Consider the following 11,621-nt stretch of genomic DNA (forward strand, 5'->3'; position numbering starts at 1 on the left):
CCAGGGGTTGTTAACATGCAGGTTGAATATTTCAGAATTGCAGAGCAGCCTTAACTTACCTTGCTGGGTCACTGAATGTCCCCACAAGAACAATAAACAAGCACAAATTTTACCAACTGGAGACATTTTGTTAGTCCCCACAAGGTCACATTCTTTTTCTAGGGGGTTTAGGGTTAGAATTACATTAAGGGTTAGGGTTAGGATCTAGGGTTAGTTTTAGGGTTAGGGTTAAGGTTAAGGTTAGGTTTAGGGTTAGGCGTTAGGGAAAATAGGATTTTGAATGAGACTGAATTGTGTATCCCCACAATGTTAGCTGTACAAGATTGTGTGTGTGTGTGTGCTTGCGTGCTCAGCTCTGAGGGGAGGGAGTCTCTTCAAGGCTCTCTCTCTGTCTCATTCTCTCTTTTTCTCTCTTTTTCTCTCTTTCTCTCTCTCTCACTCTCTTTCTCTCTCTCTCGCACTGCAGCAAGAAACACTCATCAAACTGCAACACACATCCCACAGAAGCACTGTGATACAGCAGTAGCAACTGGGCCTCACGTTAACACAGACAAGACAAGGCACTGAGACAGCTAACAGCTTAACACAGTGTTTCCCTAAGCTCTATTTCCTCCCAGGCGGGCGCGCCTTGGCCCCAAGAGATGTCATGATGGCAGCCTTCAATGTTAACACCAAAATGCTTAATTGAAACCAACTAAGGCCATATGTCAGTCTCTCAGGGGCCACATTTCCCTTTGATTTTGAAGTGATGTTGTAATGATGTCGTAGTGATGTTGTTGTAGTGATGTTGTTGTAGTGATGTTGTAGTGATGTTGTAACGATGTTGAAGTGATGTTGCTGTAGTACTGTTATAGTGAAGTTGTACTGATGTTATAGGGATGTTGTAATGATGTTGTAGTGATGTTGTAATGATGTTGTAGTGATGTCATACTGATGTTGTACTGATGTTGTAGTGATGTTGTTGTAGTGATGTTGTAATGATGTTGTACTGATGTTGTACCGATGTTTTAATGATGTTGTAGTGATGTTGTAGTGATGTTGTAGTGATGTTGTAATGATGTTGCAGTGATGTTGTTGTAGTGATGTTGTAGGGATGTTGTAGCGATGTTGTATTGATGTTGTAATGATGTTGTAGTGGTGTTGTAATGATGTTGTAGTGATGTTGTTGTAGTGATGTTGTAGGGATGTTGTAATGATGTTGTAGTGGTGTTGTAGTGATGTCGTACTGATGTTGTAGTGATGTTGTACTGATGTTGTATTGGTGTTGTAATGATGTTGTACTGATGTTGTAGTGATGTTGTAGTGTTGTTGTAATTATGTTGTAGTGATGTCATACTGATGTTGTAGTGATGTTGAAGTGATGTTGTAGTGATGTTGTAGTGATGTTGTAATGATGTTGTAGTGGTGTTGTTGTAGTGATGTTGTTGTAGTGATGTTGTAGCGATGTTGTAATGATGTTGTAATGATGTGAAGTGATGTTGCATACATCAGTGTGTAAGCTTATGCTGCTGTAGGTCCAGCTCCTTGTCAACTTTCTGTTTAACATGAAAGGATATGTCCTGTATTATTACCAACAGTAATTTGCAGCAAGTACAGACAGTATTTCTCCCACCACACACACACACACACACACACACACACACACACACACACACACACACACACGCGCGTTATCCCCCTTCATCCTTCTTTCTCTCCACTCGCCAATACTATTATCATGCAGATTGTCTTCCCTATTGTCATCATACAGTCAGGCAGTCAGGCAGGTAGAGCAACGTTGAGGTTGAGAGACACTGTCTTACTGCTGTGTTGGTTATGGGTGGAGGGGCAGGGATTTTAGTAGAGTATAATATGTCTTACTCTGAGACCAGGTTGAACTGTAGCTTATTAGGCATGTGGGATTCAGTTTGTTGTGCTTGACTACAGTAATATAATTGAATTGATGTGGATGGTTCTACTGTCTATCTGGTCTCACATGACTGATGGTGATTTTGTTCATGTACAACTCTTCTAAAGAACAAGGTATCCTAGGCCTAATTATTTCTTCATGGGTTTTGACTTCCCCTGCTCATTGCACATTGCCATGCATCAATCTGAGTGCTTGGTAATCCAGGTACAGGTATAGCCTATTAAATAATGATTGATACCGGCTACTGGGACCTCGGATCCTCAAAAGTTATAGAGAGCATCTTGACTAGTTACGTCACTGCTTGGTATGACAAATGCACTGCCATTGACTGCAAAGCGCTACAGAGGGTGGCGCGGACAGCCCAGTACATGACTAGGAGCCAAGCTACCTGCCATCCAGAACCTCTATATCAGGTGGTGTCAGGTGGTGTCAGAAAAACTATATACAAACTCACTAGACTATATATACACACAGTAACTAGACTATATAAACACACTATATGTACATATTTATGTATATAGGTACATATACATATCAAGGCCGGATGTAATGCAGCCTGGATTCAAACCAGGTACTACAATGATTATTCTTGCACTGAGATGCAACGTCTTAGACCACTGTGCCACTACAAACACTCACTAAACTATATATACACACTATATACACACTCAGAAGACTATATTGGGGCTGCAGGTACCCTAGTGGTTAGAGCATTTGGCCAGTAACTGAAAGGTTGTTAGATAGAAACCCCTAGCTGACAAGGTCGTTCTGCCCCTGAACAAGGCAGTTAACCCACTGTTCCTAGGCCGTCATTGTCAATAAGAATTTGTTCTTAAAACCTGTTTGGGATAGGGGACAGTATTTTCACGTTCGGATGAAAAGCGTGCCCAGAGTAAACTGCCTGCTACTCAGGCCCAGAAGCTAATATATGCATATTATATTTGGATAGAAAACACTCTGAAGTTTCTAAAACTGTTTGAATGATGTCTGTGAGTATCACAGAACTCATATGGCAGGTGAAAACCTGCCTTTCCAATATACAGTGTAAACGAGGTCATATTGCACTTCCTAGGGATTCCACTATATGTCAACAACCTTTAGAACCTTGTTTCAGGCTTCTACTGTGAAGGGGGAGCGAATAAGAGCTGTTTCAACCAGGGGTCTGGAAGAATGCCATGAGCTAAGTCACGTGCGCGGCCGTGAGAGCGAGCTCTGTTCCTTTTCTTTTCTAAAGACAAAGGAATTGTCAGGTTCAAATATTATTGAAGATTTATGATAAAAACATCCTAAGGATTGATTCTATACATCGTTTGAAATGTTTATACAAACTGTAGTATAACTTTTTTGACTTTTCGCCTGGATTTTCGTCTGGACTTTCGTCTGGACTTTCGCCTTGTGAATTTTGATTGGTGAACTAAACGCGCTAACAAAAAGGAGGTATTTGCACATAAAGATGAACTTTATTGAACAAAACTAAAATGTATTGTGGAACTGGGATTCCTGGGAATGCATTCTGATGAAGATCATCAAAGGTTAGTGAATATTTATAACGCTATTTCTGACTTTTACTGACTCCACAACATGGCGGGTATCTGTATGGCTTGTTTTTGTGGCTTAGCGCTGTACTCAGATTATTGCATGGTGGGGGTTTTTCCGTAAAGCTTTTTTGAAATCTGACACAGCGGTTGCATTAAGGAGAAGTATATCTTTAATTATATGCATAACATTTGTATCTTTTGTCAAAGTCTATGATGTGTATTTCTGTAAATTGATGTGGCTCTGCAAATTCGCCGGATGTTTTCGAGACACAACATTACTGAACATAACTCGCCAATGTAATCTGAGATTTTTGGATATAAATATGAACATTATCGAACAAAACATACATGTATTGCGTAACATGAAGTCCTATGAGTGCCATCTGATGAAGATCATCAAAGGTTAGTGATACATTTTATTTCTATTTGTGCTTTATGTGACTCCTCTCTTTGGTTGGAAAATGGCTGTATGTTTTTCTGTGACTAGGCACTGACCTAACATAATCGTATGGTGTGCTTTTGCTGGAAAGCCTTTTTGAAATCGGACACGATGGCTAGATTAATAAGAAGTTAAGCTTGAATTTGGTGTATTGCACTTGGGAATGTATGAAAGTTAAATATTTCTAAAATGTATTTTTGAATTTCGCGCTCTGCCATTTCAGCGGATGTTGTCGAGCGGAATCCTAGCCTTAAGAAGTTTTAACTGACTTGCCTATTTAAATGAAGGTTACATTTTAAAAAAATTATATATATATGAATATATATATATATATATATATATATATATATATATATATATATATATATATATATATATACAGTTGAAGTCGTTTTTCAACCACTCCAAAAATGTATTGTTAACAAACTCTAGCTTCGGCAAGTCGGTTAGGACATGATTTTGTGCATGACACAAGTCAATTTTCCAACAATTGTTTACAGACAGATTGTTACAGATTGTTTCACAATTGTTTCACAATTCACTGTATCACAATTCCAGTGGGTCAGAAGTTTACATACACTAAGTTGACTGTGCCTTTAAACAGCTAGGAAAGTTCCAGAAAATGATCTCATGGCTTTAGAAGCTTCTGATAGGCTAATTGACATAATTGACACAACTGGATGTGTACCTGTGGATGTGGATGATACGACAGGAGAAATACTCCAGATATAACAGACTGACCCTAGCCCCCCGACACATAAACTACTGCAGCAAAAATATTGGAGGCTGAGACAGGAGGGGTCAGGAGACACTGTGGCCCCATCCGATGATACCCCCGGACAGGGCCAAACAGGCAGGATATAACCCCACCCACTTTGCCAAAGCACAGCCCCCACATCACTAGAGGGATATCTTCAACCACCAACTTACCATCCTGAGACAAGGCCGAGTACAGCCCACTGAGATCTCCGCCACGGCACAACCCAAGGGGGGGCAGCCAACCCAGACAGGAAGACCACGTCAGTGACTCAACCCACTCAAGTGACGCACCCCTCCTAGGAACAGCATGGAAGAGCACCAGTAAGCCAGTGACTCAGCCCCTGTAATGGGGTTAGAGGCAGAGAATCCCAGGGGAACCTGGGGAACCGGTCAGGCAGAGACAGCAAGGGCGGTTCGTTGCTCCAGTGCCTTTCCGTTCACCTTCACACTCAGACCAGACTACACTCAATCATAGGACCTACTGAAAAGATGGGTTTTCAATAAAGACTTAAAAGTTGAGACCGAGTCTGCGTCTCTCACACGGATAGGCAGACCATTCCATAAAAAAGGAGCTCTGTAGGAGAAAGCCCTGCCTCCATGTAACGAGTTTCGTCTTCATACGAAGGAGAGTCGGACCAAAATGCAGCGTGTGGTTTACGATCCATGTTTATTAATAATACGAAACACGAATCTCCAATACAATACTACAAAACAAAACGTAACGAAACCCTAACAGCCTATATAGTGTGAACACAGGGACACATAGGACAGGCACCGTGTTATGCAGTGGTGCGCACGGTGTCTCCAGTGCGGGTGCATAGCCCGGTGCGGTATATTCCAGCTCCGCGTGTCGGCCGGGCTAGATTGAGCGTCGAGCCTAATGCCATGAAGCCGGCTCTACGCAGCTGGTCCCCAGTGCGTCTCCTTGGGCCGGTTTACATGGCACCAGCCTTGCGCTCGGTTTCTCCGGTTCGCCTGCATAGTCCAGTGCGGGCTATTCCACCTCGCCGCACTGGCAGGGCGACCGTGAGCATTCAACCAGGTAAGGTTGGGCAGGCTCGGTGCTCAAGAGCTCCAGTGCGCCTGCACGGTCCGGTTTTTCCAGTACCACCTCCACACCCCAGCCCTCCGGTAGCAGCTCCCCGCACCAGGCTTCCTGTGCGTGTCCTCGGCCCAGTACCACCAGTGCCAGCGCCACGCATCAGGCCTACAGTGCGCCTCGCCTGTCCAGCGCTGCCAGAGCCTCCCTTCTCTTCAGCGCTGTCGGAGTCTCCCGCCTGTTTAGCGCTGTTAGAGCCTTCCTTCTCTACAGCGCTGCCGGAGTCTCCCGCCTGTTCAGAACTGCCAGTTAGCATAGAGCTGCCAGTTAGCATAGAGCTGCCAGTTAGCATAGAGCTGCCAGTTAGCATAGAGCTGCCAGTTAGCTTAGAGCTGCCAGTTAGCAAGGAGCTGCCAGTTAGCAAGGAGCTGCCAGTCTGCAAGGAGCTGCCAGTCTGCATAGAGCTGCCAGTCTGCATGGAGCTGCCAGTCTGCAAGGAGCCGCCAGAGCTGCCAGTCTGCAGGATGCCGCCAAAGCTGCCAGTCTGCAAGGAGCCGCCAGAGCTGCCAGTCTGCAAGGAGCCGCCAGAGCTGCCAGTTAGCATGGAGCAGCCAGGGCCGCCAGTCAGCATGGAGCAGCCAGGGCCGCCAGTCAGCATGGAGCAGCCAGGGCCGCCAGTCAGCATGGAGCAGCCAGGGCCGCCAGTCAGCATGGAGCAGCCAGTCAGCATGGAGCAGCCAGTCAGCATGGAGCAGCCAGAGCAGCCAGTCAGCATGGAGCAGCCAGAGCTGCCAGTCAGCATGGAGCAGTCAGTCAGCATGGAGCAGCCAGAGCTGCCAGTCAGCATGGAGCAGCCAGTCATCATGGAGCAGCCAGAGCAGTCTGCCAGCATGGAGCAGCCAGAGCTGTCAGTCAGCATGGAGCAGCCAGAGCTTCCAGATCTGCCAGTCGTCCAGACTCTTCCAGATCTGCCAGTCGACCAGACTCTTCCAGATCTGCCAGTCGACCAGACGCTTCCAGATCTGCCAGTCGATCAGACTCTTCCAGATCTGCCAGTCGACCAGACTCTTCCAGATCTGCCAGTCGTCCAGACTCTTCCAGATCTGCCAGTCGTCCAGACTCTTCCAGATCTGCCAGTCGTCCAGACTCTTCCAGATCTGCCAGTCGTCCAGACTCTTCCAGATCTGCCAGTCGACCAGATTCTCCCAGATCTGCCAGTCGACCAGATTCTCCCAGATCCGCCAGTCGACCAGATTCTCCCAGATCCGCCAGTCGACCAGATTCTCCCAGATCCGCCAGTCGACCAGATTCTCCCAGATCCGCCAGTCGACCAGATTCTCCCAGATCCGCCAGTCGACCAGATTCTCCCAGATCCGCCAGTCGACCAGATTCTTCCAGATCTGCTAGTCGACCAGGATCTGCTGAAACCGCCAGCCAGCCAGGTTCTGGTAGTTTCTACTACCTGCCTGGGCTTCCTCTCAGTGCTGAGCTTCTTCTCAGTGCTGAGCTACCCATCTGTCCCGAGTTACCTCTGTCCCGAGCTGTCCCTCTGTCCCATGTTATCATTGTGGTGGGTAACCTATTTAGGGACGTTTAGGAGGGGGATTAAAACTGTCATGGAGTGGGGTCCACGTCCAGCGCCAGAGCCGCCACCGCGGACAGATGCCCACCCAGACCCTCCCCTATAGGTTCAGGTTTTGCGGCCGGAGTCCGCACCTTGGGGGGGGGGGGGGGTACTGTCACGCCCTGACCATAGTTTACTTTGTATTTTCTATGTTTTGATTGGTCAGGGTGTGATCTGAGTGGGCATTCTATGTTTCATGTCTTGTTTGTCTATTTCTATGTTCAGCCTGATATGGTTCTCAGTCAGAGGCAGGTGTTCGTCATTGTCTCTGATTGGGAACCATATTTAGGTAGCCTGGGTTTCACTGTGTGTTGGTGGGTGATTGTTCCTGTCTATGTGTTTTTCACCAGATAGGCTGTTTTAGGTTTTCGTTACGTTCATCACGTTCTTTATTTTGTAGTGTTTGCATTGATTTGTGTTTAGTGTGTTTTTTTCATTAAACATGGATCGCAATAGACACGCCGCATTTTGGTCCGACTCTCCTTCTCATACGGAAAACCGTTACACTCCAGCTGTTTGTTTAGATTCTAGGGACAATTCTAGGGACAATTAGGAGGCCTGCGTCTTGTGACCATAGCGTACGTGTAGGTATGTACGGCAGGACCAAATCAGAAAGATAGGTAGGAGCAAGCCCTTGTAATGTTTTGTAGGTTAGCAGTAAAACATTGAAATCAGCCCTTGCCTTAACAGGAAGCTAGCACTCAAGTAATATTTTTTTGGTTCTAGTCAGGATTCTAGCAGCTATATTTAGCACTAACTGAAGTTTATTTAGTGCTTTATCCGGGTAGCCGGAAAGTAGAGCCTTGCAGTAGTCTAACCTAGAAGTAACAAAAGCATGGATACATTTTTCTGCATAATTTTTGACAGAACATTTCTGATTTTTGCAATGTTACATAGATGGAAAAATGCTGTCCTTGAAACAGCTTTTTTCTTGATATGTTCGTCAAGAGAGAGATCAGGGTGCAGAGTAACGCCGAGGTCCTTCACAGTTTTATTTGCGACAAGATTAATTGTCAGATTCAACAGAAGATCTCTTTGTTTCTTGGGACCTAGAACAATCATTTCTGTTTTGTCCGAGTTTAAAAGTAGAAAGTTTGCAGCCATCAACCTCCTTAAGTCTGAAACACAGGCTTCCAGCGAGGGCAATTTTGATGCTTCACCATGTTTCATTGAAATGTACAGCTGTGTGTCATCCGCATAGCAGTGAAAGTTAACATTATGTTTTCGAATGACATCCCCAAGAGGTAAAATATATAGTGAAAACAATAGTGGTCCTTAAACGGAACCTTGAGGAACACCAAAATGTACAGTTGATTTGTCAGAGGACAAACCATCCACAGAGACAAACTGATATCTTTCCGACAGATAAGATCTAAACCAGGCCAGAACTTGTCCGTGTAGACCAATTTGGGTTTCCAATCTCTCCAAAGAAATGTGGTGATCGATGGTATCAAAAGCAGCACTAAGGTCTAGGAGCACGAGGACACATGCAGAGCCTCGGTCTGACGCCATTAAAAGGTAATTTACCACCTTCACAAGTGCAGTCTCAGTGCTATGATGGGGTCTAAAACCAGACTGAAGCACTTCGTATACATTATCTGTCTTCGGGAAGGCAGTGAGTTGCTGCGCAGTAGCTTTATACACACTCACAAGACTAGATATGCACATAATATACTGTACACACTTGCTAGACTATATAAACACACTATACTCACGCACAAGACTACATCTACACATAATATACTGTACACACTCACTAGACTATATATACACACTATATACTCACTCACAAGACTACAAATACACATAATATACTGTACACACTCACTAGACTATATATACACACTATATACTCACTCAAAAGAGACTATTTATACACACCATATACACACTCAACAGACTATATATACACACTATATACACAATCACTAGACTATATATACACACTATATACTCACTCAAAAGGTACTATCTATACACACTGTAATCATACTCAACAGACTATATATACACACCATATACACACTCACTAGACTATATATACAACCTATATACACACTCAAAATACTACATATTCACATTGTATACTGTACCCACTCACTAGAATATATATACACCCTATATACACACTCACTCACCCACACTACACTGACATTCTGTCACAAAAACCCACACAATATTCACTACACAGTCACTACATATGCACACACACACACAAATATACCGACACAACACAAACACAAACTTTACACTCATCATATGCTGCTGAAACTATGTTTTTATTTTACTCTTAATACAATCTATCCTGATGCCTAGCCACTTAACCCTGCCTTCATGATACATGTCTACCTCAAATACCTCATACCAAAGCACAATGATCTGGTACTGGTACTCCCTGTATATAGCTATTACCCCTGCACATGGATCTGGTACTCCCTGTATATAGCTATTACCCCTGCACATTGATCTGGTACTGGTACTCGCTGTATATAGCTATTACCCCTGCACATTGATCTGGTACTGGTACTCCCTGTATATAACCATAATCCCTGCACATTGATCTGGTACTCCCTGTATATAGCTATTACCCCTGCACATTGATCTGGTACTGGTACTCCCTGTATATAGCTATTACCCCTGCACATTGATCTGGTACTGATACTCCCTGTATATAGCTATTACCCCTGCACATTGATCTGGTACTCCCTGTATATAGCTATTACCCCTGCACATTGATCTGGTACTCCCTGTATATAGCTATTACCCCTGCACATTGATCTGGTACTCCCTGTATATAGCTATTACCCCTGCACATTGATCTGGTACTGGTACTCCCTGTATATAGCTATTACTCCTGCACATTGATCTGGTACTCCCTGTATATAGCTATTACCCCTGCACATTGATCTGGTACTGGTACTCTCTGTATATAGCTATTACCCCTGCACATTGATCTGGTACTCCCTGTATATAGCTATTACTCCTGCACATTGATCTGGTACTCCCTGTATATAGCTATTACCCCTGCACATTGATATGGTACTCCCTGTATATAGCTATTACCCCTGCACATTGATCTGGTACTGGTACTCCCTGTATATAGCTATTACTCCTGCACATTGATCAGGTACTCCCTGTATATAGCTATTACCCCTGCACATTGATCTGGTACTGGTACTCTCTGTATATAGCTATTACCCCTGCACATTGATCTGGTACTCTCTGTATATAGCCATTACCCTGCACATTGATCTGGTACTCCCTGTATATAGCTATTACCCCTGCACATTGATCTGGTACTCCCTGTATATAGCTATTACCCCTGCACATTGATCTGGTACTGGTACTCCCTGTATATAGCTATTACTCCTGCACATTGATCAGGTACTCCCTGTATATAGCTATTACCCCTGCACATTGATCTGGTACTGGTACTCCCTGTATATAGCTATTACCCCTGCACATTGATCTGCTACTGGTACTCCCTGTATATAGCTATTACCCCTGAACATTGATCTGGTACTCACTGTATATAACTCCATTCCGGAGTATTTCATTATATTATTCTTGTGTTACTGTTTTTTGTTTGTATTATTATTTTTTAACTCATTAGGAAGTCCTAGTAAGCAAGCACTAGACACTCATTAGACTATATCTACACATTCACTAGAATACATATACACACTGTATATATACACACTAGACTAAATAATCACACTATATACACAATCATTAGACTATATATACACACTATGTACACACTCACAATACAATATATACACACTATAGACACACTCGCAAGACTATATAAACATACTATATACACACTCACAAGACTATATACTGTATACACACTAAATACACACTCACAAGACTATATTTACACACTCACTAGACTATATATACACACTATATACACACAAGACTATATATACAAACTATATACACACTCAGAAGACTATATTTACACACTCACTAGACTATATATACACACAGTGTACACAAAATACTATATATACACTCTATACAGTGGCTTGCGAAAGGTTTCACCCCCATTGGCATTTTTCCTATTTTATTGCCTCATTTGATTTACACAACGTGCCTACCACTTTGAAGATGCAAAATATTTTTTTTATTGTGAAACAAGAAATAAGACAAAAAACAGAAAACTTTAGCGTGCATAAATATTCATCCCTCCAAAGTCAATACTTTGTAGAGTCACCCTTTTCAGCAATTACAGCTGCAAGTCTCTTGAGGTATGTCTCTATAAGCTTGGCACATCTAGCTACTGGGATTTTTGCCCATTCTTCAAG

Source organism: Oncorhynchus mykiss, chromosome 4, assembly GCF_013265735.2.
Source record: "Oncorhynchus mykiss isolate Arlee chromosome 4, USDA_OmykA_1.1, whole genome shotgun sequence".
In the NCBI taxonomy this organism is placed as follows: Eukaryota; Metazoa; Chordata; class Actinopteri; order Salmoniformes; family Salmonidae; genus Oncorhynchus; species Oncorhynchus mykiss.